Source organism: Lutra lutra, chromosome 1 (genome assembly GCF_902655055.1).
Source record: "Lutra lutra chromosome 1, mLutLut1.2, whole genome shotgun sequence".
NCBI lineage: Eukaryota > Metazoa > Chordata > Mammalia > Carnivora > Mustelidae > Lutra > Lutra lutra.
In genome coordinates, this window is record NC_062278.1 from 213,013,790 (window position 1) to 213,031,367 (window position 17,578).

Consider the following 17,578-nt stretch of genomic DNA (forward strand, 5'->3'; position numbering starts at 1 on the left):
CTCCCCAATATCCATAACCCCACCCCCCTCTCCCAACCCCCCTCCCCCCATCAACCCTCAGTTTGTTTTGTGAGATTAAGAGTCACTTATGGTTTGTCTCCCTCCCAATCCCATCTTGTTTCATTTACTCTTCTCCTACCCCCTTAACCCCCCATGTTGCATCTCCTCTCCCTCATATCAGGGAGATCATATGATAGTTGTCTTTCTCCGATTGACTTATTTCGCTAAGCATGATACCCTCTAGTTCCATCCACGTCGTTGCAAATGGCAAGATTTCATTTCTTTTGATTCTTCTGCCCATTTTTTGATATGATTGTCTGTTTTGTGTGTGTTGAGTTTCAGGAGTTCTTTATAGATCCTGGATATCAAACTTTTGTCTGTACTGTCATTTGCAAATATCTTCTCCCATTCCTTGGGTTGCCTCTTTGTTTTCTTGACTGTTTCCTTTGCTGTGCAGAAGCTTTTGATATTGATGAAGTCCCAAAAGTTTATTTTGGCTTTTGTTTCCTTTGCCTTTGGAGACATATCTTGAAAGAAGTTGCTGTGGCTGATATCGAAGAGGTTACTACCTATATTCTCCTCTAGGTACTGATGGATCCCTGTCTCACATTGAGGCCTTTTATCCATTTTGAGTTTATCTTTGTGTACGGTGTAAGAGAATGGTCAAGTTTCTTTCTTCTACATATAGCTGTCCAGTTTTCCCTGCACCATTTATTAAAGAGACTGTCTTTATTCCACTGTATATTTTTTCCTGTTTTGTTGAAGATTATTTGACCATAGAGTTGAGGGTCCATGTATGGGCTCTCTACTCTGTTCCACTGGTCTATGTGTCTGTTTTTATGCCAGTACCATGCTGTCTTGATCCAAGCATTCTTAAGCAAGGTGGTCTTTAGCTTCCAGTTGTTTGAATTCCTTCCAAACTTTTCCTTGTGGTTGAGCTCAAGTTTCAAACCATTGTGATCTGAGAATATGCATGGAATAATCTCAATCTTTTGGTTTCAGATGAGACCTGATTTGTGACACAGTATGTGGTATTCTGGAGAAGGTTCCATGTGCACTCGAGAAGAATGAGTATTCTGTTGTTTTAGTGTCGAATGTTCTGTATATATCTATGAGGTCCATCTGGCGCAACATTTCGTTCAATGCTCTTGTTTCTTTATTTTTCTGCTTGGATGACCTGTATGTTACTGAGAGTGGCGTGTTAAGATCTCCTACTATTAATGTATTCATATCAATATGACTCTTTATCTTGATTAACTGTTTTCTTATGTCACTGGCTGCTCCTATATTGGGGGCATAAATATTTACAATTGTTAGATCTTCTTGGTGTATAGTCCCTTTAAAAATGATGTAGTGTCCTTCTGTATCTCTGACTACAGTCTTTAGTTTAAAATCTAATTTATCTGATATGAGAATCGCTACCCCAGCCTTCTTTTGAGGCCCATTCGCATGAAAGATGCTTCTCTATCCCTTTCTTTCAGTCTGGATGTATCCTTAGGTTCAAAATGGGTCTCTTGTAGACAACATATGGATAGGTCTTGTTGTTTTATGCAATCTGCAACCCTTTGTCATTTAATGAGCACATTTAAGCCATTCACATTGAGAGCGATTATTGAGAGATACATTTTTATTGACATTGTGTTACCTTTGAAGTCTTTGTTTCTATAGATTGTCTCCATATATTTCTTTTCAATTATATTCTTGGGTTTTTTCCTCTTTTATAGAACCTCCTTGATATTTCTTGCAGTGCCAAGTTGGTAGTCACATACTGTTTTAAACCTTGCTGCTCCTGGAAGCTCTTTATCTCTCCATCCATTTTGTATGTCAGCCTTGCTGGAGAAAGTATTCTTGCCTGCATGTTCTTCTCATTTAGTGCCCTGAATACATCAGGCAAGCCCGTTATGTCTTTCCAGATTTCTGTGGAGAGGTCTGACGTTATTCTGATTGGCTTTCCTCTGTACCAAAGGAATCTCTTCCCCCTAGCTGCTTTCAAGAGCTCCTGTTTACAATTATTATTCAACATTTTCACAATCAGTGTCTCGAGGTCTTTCTAGATTCCATGATCTTGGGGGGAGACCTTTCTGCCTCTAGTACATGAACACTGGTTCCATTCACCAGATTGAGAAAATTTTCATGTAGCATTTGTTCAACTATATCTTCTAGTCTTCTTTATCTCTCCTCCCCCTCAGGGATTCCAATAAATCTGACATTGGATCATTTCGTGGAGTCATTTATTTCCCTAATTCTGTTTTCATGTCTTCAAAGCTGTTTGTTCCAGGCTTCCTCCTGATCCTTTTTCTCTATCTGTTTGTCCTTCAGATCACTAATTCTATTTTCTGCCTCATTTACCCTAGCTGTTAGAGAATTTAGATTGTATTGGAACTCACTGAGAGCATTAACATCATCCCTGGTGGCTTTCACTTCTGCCCTAATCAATTCCATTTTGTCATCAAAGGCTTGCTCCAATCTAGCTATTGCCTGGATAATTGTTAGCCTGAATTCCCTTTCTGACATACTGTTTATGTCCATATCCAATAGCTCTGATGGAGAGAGCCCTGAATTTTTTCTCTCTTGGGTATTCCTCCTCCTAGTCATTTTGGGAGAGATGGCTGAACAGATGTGTAGCTGAATGTATCAACCGTGGTGCAGACAAGGTGCGCTCTGGAATGTGTCTGAGCAATCAAGAGTCCCTGCCAAAAAGAAAAAATTAAAAAGAGAGAGAGAGACAGGGGAAAAAAAGAAAAAAGAAAAGAGAAGATACAGCCCAAATGGGCCCCAAAGGTTAGATTTATAAAGTATCCACCAGAGACAAACAAAAAGACCAAGAAAAGTAGATGAGAAAAAAATATATAGAAAGAAAGAATCCCTTCAAAATGAACCCCAAGTATAAAATTTATATACTACCAGAACAAAAACAAATACACACAAACATGGACAGAAGAAAAAGATGAGAGGGTTGTTATAAATTCTCAGTGTGGGCAAGAAAGGTTATTTTGGTTCTTCCTGGATGTATCTTGATATCTTTGCTAAAGGACTCAACTTTCCTGAGATAAAGGGGGATTAAAACTGGTTTACATATAGGGGTAGCATTGACTGGGAAAGGGGACTACCTTGAAATTTATCTCTATATGAATATTTTTAAAAATAAATTAAAAAATATAAAAGCAAAAGGAAAACACAGATTATGTATCCAAAAAGTTCAGGTTGAAAGGTTATGGAATTTGATGTACTGAATATCTCATAGTGATGGTAAATAGGCTAAAAAATTATATTAAAAATGAAAAGAATGAGAATAGTAGGATCGAATTAAAAATAAAAGTTGTATCTATGAAGTAGTGGTGGTCGTCCTCTTGTTTTTTGTTTTGTTGTTTGTTTTGTTTTGTTTTTTGGCTGGCTTTCTGGGGGAGGGGAGTGCCAGGTGTTTGTTCAGGTAGTCCTGCTAGATTTGAGTCCTCCTACCCCCATCAAGGGGTTGGGCTCTGAGGAAACCAGCTTTTCAGGCTTTCATTCTCTGGAGGGTTTCTTTGTTTGTTTGTTTATTTTCTCCCCTTGGTGGCTTTTGGCAGTTCTTTGGCAGTTTAGAGGAAAGCAAACTGCACCCAGACCTCCATCTCAGAGAGAAGCCTCAGTCTGTTCTCCTCTGGATGCTCCAGAGCACATAAGTTCCCCCTCTGTCACTGTTAGAGCACATCCCCAGTCACACTCTCTGGGGTCACAGGAACTCCTGCTTGTACCCAAAACCAGGTAGCCGTGGCTACCTGGCCAGGGAAGTCCCAACCAGAGATAGCCCTCTGAGATTTTCATGTTGGCCCAGGCTGGGAGTGTTCAAAATCTCCCAGTCCTAGAGAGCACCGGCTAGCTCCTGCATGGACCTCTCTCAGGGAAGGGTGTGGAGTGTGACTTAGACACTGGTCACACAGTGCACATGCAGAGTGCAAAAAGCTGTTGTTCTATAGAGCGGAGACTGGCGTCCACACCAGATTCCCTCATGGGCGCTGCCACCCTAATGCTCTCAGGCACACCAATGGCTCAGGGACCAAGACCTGGCTTCTTCGCTGCACTCTCTGGTTCCACGACAGGATGGCCATCCTGGTCTGTGGGCTAGGTCTCACTCCCTAACCGCCCGATTCCACCAATTTCCCCTTAAGAGCTTTTGCTCTTTTTGAGTGCTTTCAACCAGACTCCAAGTTAAGGCTGGTCCCCAATCACAGGGCACTCTCGTATTAGGGTATTACTTTCCAATGGGTCGCTTCTGGTGGCTCTCTCCACTTTTGTTTATCTTCCAATGTCAGTCCAATATTCCCACTCCGCTTTACCTGTCCACTGGTGTCTTCTGCCCCCGTAGAGATCCAGAAGTGTATTATTCTAATCTCAGGCTGATTTCATGGGTATTCAGAGTTTTTTTTTGGTAGGTAATCAGCTCACTTTAGGAGACCAGGTGAAACAGCACCTCCTACTTCTCTGCCATCTTGTCTCCCCCTTCAGTTTGTTTCTTGTAGTTAAGAGTCTTATGGTTTGCCTCCCTCTCTACTTTTATTTTACTTCTTTTTCTCTTACCCTATGTTCATCTGTTTTGTTTCTTAAATTCCACATATGACTGAAATCATATGGTATTAGTCTTTCTCTGACTGACTTATTTCACTTAGCATAATACCCTCAAGTTACATCCATGTTGGTGCAAATGACAAAATTTCATTATTTTCAGTGATTGAGTAATATTCCATTGTATATATATGTATACCACCTCTACCTTATCCACTCATCCTTCAGTGGACATCTGGGCTCTTTCCATAGTTTGGCTATTATGCACATTGCTGCTATAAACATTGGGATACTAGTGCCCCTTTGAATCACTATGTTTGTATCCCTTGGATAAATACCCAGTAGTACAATTGCTGAGTCATAGGGTAGCTCTATTTTTAACTTTTTGAGGAACCTCCATACTGTTTTCCAGAGTTGTTGCACAAGCTTGTATTCCCACCAACAGTGTAAACGGGTTCCCCTTTCTTCCCATCCTCACCAACTCTGTTGTTTCCTGAGTTGTTAATTTTAGACATTATGACCAGTGTGAGGTGGTATCTCATTGTGGTTTTGATTTGTATTTCCCTGATGACAAGTGATGTGGAGCATTTTTTTAATGTGTCTGTTGGCCATTTGTATGTCTTCGTTGGAGAAATGCCTGTTCATGTTTTCTGCCCATTTCTTGACTGGATTCTCTGTTTCTTGGGTTTTGAGTTTGATAAGTTCTTTGTATATTTTGGCTACTAGCCTTTTATCTAATAAGACATTTGCAAATATTTTCTCCCATTCCAAGTTGCCTTTCAGTTTTGTTGTTTCCTTTGCTGTGCAAAACACTTTTTATCTTGATAAATTCCCAATAGTTCATTTTTGCTTTTGTTTCCATTGCCTTTAGAGATGCGTCTAGCAAGAACTTGCTATGGCTGGGATCAAAAAAGTTTCTGCTTGTGTTGTCTTCTGGGATTTTGATCAATTTCTGTCTCACATTTAGGTCTGTCATCCACTTTGAGCTTGTCTTTGTGTCTGGAGTAAGAAACTGGTCCACATTCATTCCTCTGCATGTAGCTATCCAATTTTCCCAACATGGTTTGCGGAAGAGACTGTCCCTTTTCCACTGGATATTCTTTCCCACTTTGTTGAAAAATCAATTGACCATAGAGTTGAGGGTACATTTCTAGGTTCTCTATTCTTCAAATATTTTAAATATTCAGTGTATATTATATAAATGACTATGTATTAGTCAGGTACTAATTTTCTAGCCATTAATCAATTAATAATGACTAATTTACTAATCATTAGTCAATTACTATGCATTAGTAAACATTAATTGAATCTCATATATTCCTATTAATAAAATATTCATTGTATTAATTGAGGGGGTTATTTTAAAATCCAGAAAACAAAATTGACATAAAAGCAGACAATGATTTGTGTAAATTCTTTCTCTATCCTAATTTTAAAATAAACAAATGGTCATTTGGATGGCAAAATAACTGTGACCACAGCTAAGATGCAAAAATCACTTCTGAGGGGTGCCTGGTGGCTCAGTGTGTTAAAGCCTCTGCCTTCGGCTCAGGTCATGATCCCAGGGTCCTGGGATCGAGCCCCACATTGGGCTCTCTGCTCGGCAGGGACCCTGCTTCCTCCTCTCTCTCTGCCTGCCTCTCTGCCTCCTTGTGATCTCTGCCTGTCAAATAAATAAATAAAATCTTTTTAAAAAATCACTTCTGATGTATAATCACTGTACTAAATATTTTTCACTTGTCAGCACAAATCATCCCCCCAACAACCTGTGCAGTAGAAACTGGTATTGGACCATGTGACAGATGAGGAACTGAGGCACAAGGAGATTAACTAACATGGCCAAGGTCACATGGCTGGTTGGTGGCAGAACTGGAGTCACATCCAGTCTGGCACTCACACTATGTGCCTATCTTGATGACACAAGTGCTCAGCTGCATCAGCAAGCCCTGGCCATCTGGCATCCCTAGGGAGTTAAGCATAAAGGTCAGCAAACTTTTTCCATAAATGGCCAGATAATCAATATTTCCAGCTTTGTGGTTCCTATGGTCTCTGTGGCAACCACTCAGCTCTGTCCTCAGAGCATAAACAAGGCCATAGACACTTTGGCAGGGATGAGTGTGTGTTCCAGTAAAACCCACTTACAAGAGTAGACAGCAGCTGCTTTCTTTGCCAACACCTACCTTCAAAGTTTCCCTTTGATGCTTCCTGGTGGGTCCATTTGTCCCTCTCTGACACTTAACTATAGGAAACAGATGTAGGGCTGCTGAAGAGGAGATGTGTGGCAGTATGGGGTAACTAGATGTTGGGCATTAAGGAGGGCACTTGAAGTAATGTGCACTGGCTGTTTTATGAAACTGATGAATCACTAAATTCTACCTCTACAACCACTAATACAGTATACACTATGTTGAATTTAAATAAAAATTTTCAAATACAAACAAAGCAAAAAAATTTCAGTTCCTTCAAGGAAACTTCTTCCAACTATTGGGATCTCCTATACCCCAAGTAGATTATGGATCCAGCTACATATCTTCACATATCCTCATACACAATCATAAAGTTCATCATCTTGATGTTGTCTATTCTCTAATTGTTGATCCTCCAACTTCATTGGTGTCTCCCAGAGGACTGAGACCACTCTAACCTAATCACATCTGGGTCTTCAGAGCCAACTACAGATCCTGAAACAGAGGTTACATTTCATATTTGTCCAAAATATATTTTTACTGATTTGATTCCTTTTTTATTTTTATTTTTTTAATTTCTTTTCAGTATTCCAGAATTCATTGTTTATGCACCACACCCAGTGCTCCATGCAATACCTGCCCTCCATAATACCCACCACTAGGCTCAGCCAACCTCCCACCTCTCTTCTCTCCAAAACCCTCAGTTTGTTTCTCAGAGCCCACATTCTCTCATGGTTCATTTCCCTCTCCAATTTCCCCCAACTCACTTCTCCTCTCCTTCCCCCATATCCTCTATGTTATTCCTTATGCTCCACAAATAAGTGAAACCATATGATAATTGACTCCCTCTTCTTGACTTATCTCACTCAACATAATCTCCTCCAGTCTTATCCATGTTGATACAAAAGTTGGGTATTCATCCTTTCTGATGTATACATAATGTACATGGACCATATCTTCTTTATCTATTCATCCATTGAAGGGCATCTTTGTTCTTTCCACAGTTTGGTGACTGTGGCCATTGCTGCTCTCGACATTGGGGTCAGATGGACCTTATTTTCACTACATTTGTATCTTTTTTTTTTTTTTTTTTTTTTTTTTTTTTCAGCATAACAGTATTCATTATTTTTGCACCACACCCAGTGCTCCATGCAATCCGTGCCCTCTACAATACCCACCACCTGGTGCCCCCAACCTCCCACCCCCCACCCCTTCAAAATTCTCAGATCGTTTTTCAGAGTCCATAGTCTCTCATGGTTCACCTCCCCTTCCAATTTCCCTCAACTCCCTTCTCCTCTCCATCTCCCCTTGTCCTCCATGCTATTTGTTATGCTCCACAAATAAGTGAAACCATATGATAATTGACTCTCTCTGCTTGACTTATTTCACTCAGCATAATCTCTTCCAGTCCCGTCCATGTTGCTACAAAACTTGTGGATTCATCCTTTCTTTTTTTTTTTTTTTTTTTTTACAGCTTTATAAACATATATTTTTATCCCCAGGGGTACAGGTCTGCGAATCGCCAGGTTTACACACTTCACAACACTCACCATAGCACATACCCTCCCCGATATCCATAACCCCACCCCCTCTCCCAACCCCCTCCCCCCATCAACCCTCAGTTTGTTTTGTGAGATTAAGAGTCACTTATGGTTTGTCTCCCTCCCAATCCCATCTTGTTTCATTTACTCTTCTCCTACCCCCTCGACCCCCCATGTTGCATCTCCTCTCCCTCATATCAGGGAGATCATATGATAGTTGTCTTTCTCCGATTGACTTATTTCGCTAAGCATGATACCCTCTAGTTCCATCCACGTCGTCGCAAATGGCAAGATTTCATTTCTTTTGATGGCTGCATAGTATTCCATTGTGTATATATACCACATCTTCTTTATCCATTCGTCTGTAGATGGACATCTAGGTTCTTTCCATAGTTTGGCTATTGTAGACATTGCTGCTATAAACATTCGGGTGCACGTGCCCCTTCGGATCACTATGTTTGTATCTTTAGGGTAAATACCCAGCAGTGCAATTGCTGGGTCATAGGGTAGTTCTATTTTCAACATTTTGAGGAACCTCCATGCTGTTTTCCAGAGTGGTTGCACCAGCTTGCATTCCCACCAACAGTGTAGGAGGGTTCCCCTTTCTCCGCATCCTCGCCAGCATCTGTCATTTCCTGACTTGTTAATTTTAGCCATTCTGACTGGTTTGAGGTGATATCTCATGGTGGTTTTGATTTGTATTTCCCTGATGCCGAGTGATATGGAGCACTTTTTCATGTGTCTGTTGGCCATCTGGATGTCTTCTTTGCAGAAATGTCTGTTCATGTCCTCTGCCCATTTCTTGATTGGATTATTTGTTCTTTGGGTGTTGAGTTTGCTAAGTTCTTTATAGATTTTGGACACTAGCCCTTTATCTGATATGTCATTTGCAAATATCTTCTCCCATTCTGTCAGTTGTCTTTTGGTTTTGTTCACTGTTTCCTTTGCTGTGCAAAAGCTTTTGATCTTGATAAAATCCCAAAAGTTCATTTTTGCCCTTGCTTCCCTTGCCTTTGATGATGTTCCTAGGAAGATGTTGCTGCGGCTGACGTCGAAGAGGTTGCTGCCTGTGTTCTCCTCGAGGATTTTGATGGATTCCTTTCTCACGTTGAGATCCTTCATCCATTTTGAGTCTATTTTCGTGTGTGGTGTAAGGAAATGATCCAATTTCATTTTTCTGCATGTGGCTGTCCAATTTTCCCAACACCATTTATTGAAGAGGCTGTCTTTGTTCCATTGGACATTCTTTCCTGCTTTGTCGAAGATGAGTTGACCATAGAGTTGAGGGTCCATTTCTGGGCTCTCTATTCTGTTCCATTGATCTATGTGTCTGTTTTTGTGCCAGTACCATGCTGTCTTGATGATGACAGATCATCCAAGCAAAAGATCAACAAGGAAATCAAGGCCTTAAATGACACACTGGACCAGATGGACATCACAGATATATTCAGAACATTTCATCCCAAAGCAACAGAATACACATTCTTCTCTAGTGCACATGGAACGTTCTCCAGAATAGATCACATTCTTGGTCCTAAATCAAGTCTCAACCGGTATCAAAAGGTTGGGATCATTCCCTGCATATTTTCAGACCACAATGCTCTAAAGCTAGAACTCAATAACAAGAGGAAATTTGGAAAGAACCCAAATACATGGAGACTAAACAGCATCCTTCTAAAGAATGAATGGGTCAACCAGGAAATCAAAGAAGAATTGAAAAAAATTATGGAAACAAATGATAATGAAAACACAACAGTTCAGAATCTGTGGGACACAACAAAGGCAGTCCTGAGAGGAAAATATATAGCGGTACAAGCCTTTCTCAAGAAACAAGAAAGGTCTCAGGTACACAACCTAACCCTACACCTAAAGGAGCTGGAGAAAGAACAAGAAAGAAACCCTAAACCCAGCAGGAGAAGAGAAATCATAAAGATCAGAGCAGAAATCAATGAAATAGAAACCAAAAAAACAATAGAACAAATCAACGAAACTAGGAGCTGGTTCTTTGAAAGAATTAATAAGATTGATAAACCCCTGGCCAGACTTATCAAAAAGAAAAGAGAGAGGACCCAAATAAATAAAATCATGAATGAAAGAGGAGAGATCACAACGAACACCAAAGAAATACAGACAATTATAAGAACATACTATGAGCAACTCTACGCCAACAAATTGGACAATCTGGAAGAAATGGATGCATTCCTAGAGACATATAAACTACCACAACTGAACCAGGAAGAAATAGAAAGCCTGAACAGACCCATAACCAGTAAGGAGATTGAAACAGTCATCAAAAATCTCCAAACAAACAAAAGCCCAGGGCCAGACGGCTTCCCGGGGGAATTCTACCAAACATTTAAAGAAGAACTAATTCCTATTCTCCTGAAACTGTTCCAAAAAATAGCAATAGAAGGAAAACTTCCAAACTCATTTTATGAGGCCAGCATCACCTTGATCCCAAAACCAGACAAGGATCCCAACAAAAAAGAGAACTACAGACCAATATCCTTGATGAACACAGATGCAAAAATTCTCGCCAAAATACTAGCCAATAGGATTCAACAGTACATTAAAAGGATTATTCACCACGACCAAGTGGGATTTATTCCAGGGCTGCAAGGTTGGTTCAACATCCGCAAATCAATCAATGTGATACAACACATTAATAAAAGAAAGAACAAGAACCATATGATACTCTCCATAGATGCTGAAAAAGCATTTGACAAAGTACAGCATCCCTTCCTGATCAAAACTCTTCAAAGTGTAGGGATAGACGGCACATACCTCAATATTATCAAAGCCATCTATGAAAAACCCACCGCAAATATCATTCTCAATGGAGAAAAACTACATTTGTATCTTTGGTATAAATATCTAATAGTGCAATTGCAGGAAAAATTCACTTATTTCTGCAAACATTTTAAAGTATGTTCAGCTTATTCCATGTGAACCATTCTGAAGTAAAGTTGTTTTTAAGAAACATAAATTCCTTTCAAGGAGCTCTTTTAAGTCTTGGTCTTTGGAAATGCTGGCAAAAATTCATTTATTTCTTATGTCAAGCAGAGAGAGTCAATTAACATGTGGTTTTGCTTATTTGTGGAGCATAAGGAAAAACACGAAGGATATGGGGAGATGGAGAGAAGGGAGTTGGGGGAAATTGGAGGGGGAGATGAACCATGAGAGACTGTGGACTCTGAGAAACAATCTGAGGGTTTTGGAAAGAAGAGAGGTGGGAGGTTGGCTGAGCCTGGTGATGGGTACTAAGGAGGGCAGGTATTGCATGGAGCACTGGGTGTGGTGCATAAACAATGAATTCTGGAACACTGAAAAAAATTGAAAAAATATTTTTATAACTTCTCTTATTTCTGCGAATATTTCTGAAGGCCAAGACCTAAAAGAGCTCCTTGAAAGGAATTTATGTTTCTTAAAAACAAGATTATTACAGAATGTTTCACATGGAATAAGCTGAACATACTGAATGTACACAACCTAATGCTTTTGGGGATAAGTATACACCCATAGAACAATGACCACTATCAAAGGCATATACAAAGTTTCAATATTATAAGATAAATAGGGTCGAGATTTCAATTATAAACAATTGTAATTATAGCTGATAGTACTGTATTGTATGCTGAAATTCTGTTACGAGGATAGATCTTATGTCCAATGTTCTTACACAACAGCAACAGTAAAATAATATTAATTAATAACAATGATGAAGGAGGCAGGAGGAAACATTAGGAGGGGAATGGTATGTTTATTTATCAATCCTTTATCCATAAAGGCTCATGTTTTCTTGCATGTCTTCTTATCTTTCTCGTAGATGCTGGCTCCACACAGACAAAGGATTCATATGGACCTTTCTTGGCCCCATCTGCTCCATCTTCTCTGTGAATAATGGATGACATCAGAGCAGCTCACTTGCCCAACCGAGGGTCATTCAAAAATCAGGTGTATCAGGAGGGTGACAGACTGGGTAAGCAATCATTCCAGTTGGCCCAGGATGGATGAGGGGCTCTCAGGAGGTGGGAATTCCCACTGTAAAACCAGGAATCAGGTGTTTCCTGAGACGTAGCACTTGCAGTGCTAAAACTTGGAATTCCCATGCAAACTCAATTGAAGTGGTCACTGAAGTTACAGGACAAACATGGGCCTGATTTAGGGGGTGTTTGGTCTGCTTCTCTAGGACTGTTAAAACACAAAAGCTTCTTCCCTGCCATATTAGCAGCTGGATGAGCTAGGATTTTCCAAATGTGGAGTGTAGTTAAAATGCCTGTGGGTTTTCTGCAGATTAATTTGTCTTTCTTTCTGATGACCTTCTGGATTGTGAAAAACAAGCTCTCCTCACTCAACAGTGACGTGTCCACCCTCCAGAACACAAGGTGAGGATGGGTCACAGGGGCACACCGGGCCCAGACAACATTGTCCTCATGCCTCCAAGGCTCCGGTGTCTCTTCACAGGACTCTTGAGGGGACTGGAAGAGAGAAGGGCAGCAACCCTCCTTGGCAGCCAGCTCAGATTCTGTGGTTTGTTGCTGACACCCATACCAAAAATATTCCATCTGTGCACAACCTCAACAAACTACTTCAGCTACAGAGAGAATTGACTTTGTTCTGATAAGCAGAGATTGCTATCAGGGATCTATGAAAAAGATCCTGTGAACATTCATATCCTTATAACACACTCAAGAAATAACATAACAGTTATTTTCAAGAAATGACATAACAGCACACCCTACCATGCTCATGCCTTCATGCATGCTCTGCCCTCTGTTTTCCTCTTCTCTTGCACCTGGTGTACTTAGCTTCATCATCCTCATATCACATCCTCTAAGAGTTTGGGGATGTCCTCTGCTTTCCTCAACTTTACCCAGAATCAATGGCCTCTATTCAGGGCAAAGCATATCCTGGCTCAGTTCATGGAGAGGATGAGGACAGGAACAGCCCTGGATGGAAAGAAGTACCTCACTTTGCAAATGTTATAAGTGATCATTTGTTCTTGTCTTTCCACCAGATTTTAATGTCTGTAAGAACAGAGGTCTTGTTCTTTGTTCTTTTGAATGCCCTAGCCCCAGTCTAGAGCCAGGTGCATAGAACATTCTCAGTAAAGTCAGTGGAACAAAATTAGGGATCTTCATGAAACATCATGATCTATTCGATTCTTTTTTTTTTTAAAGATTTTATTTATTTATTTGACAGACAGAGGTCACAAGTAGGCAGAGAGGCAGGCAGAGAGAGAAGAAGGAAGCAGGCTCCCTGCCGAGCAGAGAGCCCGATGCGGGACTCGATCCCAGGACCCTGGGATCATGACCCGAGCCGAAGGCAGCAGCTTAACCCACTGAGCCACCCAGGTGCCTGGAGACTCACATTCTTGAGTGTCAACATTATCCCCAGCCCTAGTCAAATGCCATCCTGGACCCAAATAGTGTTTCTCTTTAGGGGATCATTGACAACAAAGGTCAAAGTTGATCACAGCTCAGTCAGAAGCATCATGGAGTGAACATGAAACCAGCCCTGGTTGTGTTGCACTGGATGAATCCTGACCTCCTTCCTCCTCCTACCCAGGATGCTGACAGGTAAAGCCACAGCTCAGCTGCTCATCTTGGGCTGCACGTGGTGTCTGGGCATCCTGCAGGTGGGTCCAACTGCCCATGTCATGACTTACCTCTTCACTATCATCAACAGCCTGCAGGGCGTCTACATCTTCCTGGTGTACTGCATCCTCAGTCAGCAGGTACTACTTTCCAGTTCCTACCCAGGACCCTTACTATCCTCACTCCCTTCAGTGAGCTGACCCAGGCATGCTCTGCCTCTATAGGTCCAGGAGCAATACAAGAAATGCTTCAAAAGGATCAGGAAAATGAAAGACTGAGTCTAAGAAGTACATGCTCTCAAGCAGGACCGTATCTGATGCCTCCAAACACAATGTGGTAAGATTATGCAGTGTTCCCAGAGCACTTCACTAACGAGTCCTCTTAAGAAGCTCATTCTTGCCTCACTGGACAACCTGGGTATATAGCAGGCAATGCTCTTGGATGGTTCACACTTAGTTTATCCTGGGACACACCTGAAGTCACTTCCCTGTCTTAAAAGGAGGTCTTCCTATATTTACACTCACTGAGGTTCTATGCTCACATTGACCCTTGCACAAGACAGTCCTCTTTCCCCAAAATTGTAGAGCATCCACATTGTGTGACATGTTGCATATGGTTTCTAATTGTACTTGGTTAGAAGATACAAAAGGCAGATACTTATAAGCAGAGAGCAAGGCTTGGTCAGCTAAATAATTAGGAATTAATGATCTGGAGCAGTAATGCACAAACTGCACAGTCACCGCCCATTCTTTATTCCAGGTCACTCTGGAAAGAAAGTTAGACTCAGAGGGTTTATGTCAATTATGTGAGGTGTTCAGCCTCCCTTACTTTTCCCCAACTTCAGTGACCCCCCCCCACCCTTCCTGGAAAATCATCTGCCCATCTCTGCACCACTTGCTTGTCCTCCTTCTAAAACTGTTCCTTCCAAAATGCTCTACTCATCAAAATCTCATCCCTCAAACTCTTTCCTATTCCCAGCAGATGTTCTTACTGACTTCTTCATATAGAAAGCATGAGTCAGCAGTAAGAAACAAGGTTAATTTTGAACTCTCAAAAACACCAGCCATCTGGCATCTTGTTCATTGTCTCCTCATTCCACCTTGTCACCACAGATAGAAAAAATATGCTTCCTACTTTTATGGTTAATCCCTCCACCTGCACTTCTCCTGACTTCTCAGTAAGTTGACATTACTGATCGCACAATTTCTCTCTAATATATTTGGTCTCGTGTCCTCAATAACATCCTTTCCACCTGCATTACAACATGTTAAATCTCTGAGTCTGAAGTATTAATGTTATATGTTTGATCCTCCTTCTTCTTCCTCCAGATGTGCAAACCTAGATTTTACCTCCATCATTCTACCAGAAGAGCTATCTCTTTGGCCTCCAATGTTCTCCACTTTTAAATATCTTTCGGTCCTCTTAGGTTTCTTGGTAGGAGTTGGTAATCTTGGAAGGACCGGATGCTGTTTGCCTCCTCTATTTTGAAATACTCCTCTTGTGTGTCTGGCTTCTATGACTCAACATTCTCTGGAAAACTTGCTAACTTTCTCCCTGAGCTTTCTTTATCTTCTTTATATTTCAACTATGCTAACTGACTTCATTCTAAAAACACTTCTGTTCTCATAGATTTCATAAGAATCTCAAGATTTTATGATGTATGTAGATTAATGTTTAGGAAAGTTAATGAGTACATTTCAAAGTGTACATCATGCCTGTGTATTGGAGGAGGCAGTCATGGGATATGGGGGAGATTTTTCCTATTTTGCTATATATATACACTGTTAACATTATTTAAAAAGAGAATATTCGCATATTTTTTATTGAAAAATAAAAAGAAACTTTTTAGTTGCCGCAAAGCACAAGAAAGAAATTCACATGACGTGGATAACTATCTACTTTTCACTTTAAAGTGTTCACATCTAGAAGGGCTTTCTCCAGATTATGGGGGCAATGCACTTTTCTTGGTGTGTTTATATTTTCTATATCAGTTACTTTCAAAGCAATCTTTTTCCCTAGAAACCATTAATCCTCCACAAGACATAGACTTTCCTTTGGATCTAGGTAAAGAAGAGGCGTGAACAACATCCAGTCACCCGCAATATGGCAATATGATCTCACTTCACTATGTGGAAGTCCCTAGCTGTTTCCTGAAGCAGACAGTATACAGTACTGTTCCCAACATGCAAATACCCCCGCAAAAAAGTCCCTTCCCACAAAAAAAAAAAAAAACCTAAAAAACAAAGTCCAAAGCAGAAATCCCAGACTGATCTTCTACACACTCAGGATGTTTTAGCAGCTGGGAAATTCAGTTTGCCTTGGGCTGAGTTCAAATATTCAGCTGTTTGCTCAGCTATTTGCTGCTTATTACACTGTATACAAACTATTTTATATCATATGTCTTAAATTCCTCATTCCAAAGCCCTCTCACTATTCTCCCTGACTCTTTCCAACATGGCTTCCAATTTCTCTCACCTAGCTCCTCCACAACCCCACTCCTCTTCTCACTATCGGGACCTCACATTCTCTCATCAGGACCTCTCAACCATTCTGGCCCATCCCTCTGGCCCACAAAAGTCTCCCCCATTCTCTGACTCTCTCCAATTCCTTTCCAGCCCATTCTTCCAATTTCTCATATATCCCACATGCAGAATTCCTACTTCCCAGCTTCACAGACTTCCTAACACCCAAGCCTTAGATTACTGACCATGTTCCTGGACCTGGCAACCCAATACTGAAATTTCAATTCCACTTACTGCAGATCAATGGTCTTGGATCTCCAGGTACAGGAAGCAGGGGGTTCTGGTACCCAGCCTCCTATAGTCACAAACTTCCAGTTCCCAGATTCTAAGGTTTCCAACTTCCCGGAATCAACCACAAAGGGCTGAGACCCAGCTAAGGAATTTCTTCTTCATCCAGGGGAATGCATGCCATCTTCTCTGCTCTTAAAAGCCTCAAAGCCCAAAGAGCCCAAAGGGCATGATGACCTAATTGTGTTTGCTGAAGCATTGGAAGGCAGAAAAGCACAAGCCACTCAAGTGAACCATCAATAGGGAATAAAAAAGCTATTTTGGTTTTAAGGAATGTCAGTTCATGGACACAAAGACCAAATCACTTCTACCTATGTTGACATGGAAAAATCTCCATGTACAAGTGGTTAGGTATCCATAACACAATACTGTATAATTTTAAAACCTTAGAATTATTCACAGTTTAATGTTTATGCAGATATGATCTTATCTAACTTTTCATAATTAAGTTATAGATTCTAGTTTGGCAGAACAAATTATAATTTGTTGGTATTAGAGAATACTTATTCAACGGAGGTTAGGTCAAGGTGAAGATCCATCAGATATCTCTTGTGCTTGTGGTGTTATGTTTTTAACAAAATGTGTGCATGTTCTTACTTTTTATCAAAAACACAGTTTTAGGGCACATGGGTGGTAAGTTGGTTAAATGATTGTCTTTGGTTCAGATGATGATCCTGGAGTCACAAGACTGAGTGCCACCTGGGGCTCCCTGCTACAGGGAGGCTGCTTCTCCCTCTGACCTTCCCTCCCTTATGCGCTCTCTCTCTTTTTCTCTCTCTCAAAAAAATTTTTTTAATAAATTTTAGGGGCACCTGTGTGGTGCAGTGGGTTAAGCCTCTGCCTTTGGCACAGGTCATGATCTCAGGGTCTTGGGATTGAGCCCCACGGGCTCTTGGCTCAGC

At 40.9% G+C, this 17,578-nt stretch overlaps 1 pseudogene; it reads left to right on the forward strand.

Moving 5' to 3' along the window:
- Positions 1-14,251, forward strand: part of LOC125083392 (adhesion G protein-coupled receptor E2-like) — a 38,909-nt pseudogene extending 24,658 nt beyond the window's left edge.
- Positions 14,252-17,578: the final 3,327 nt, after the last annotated feature.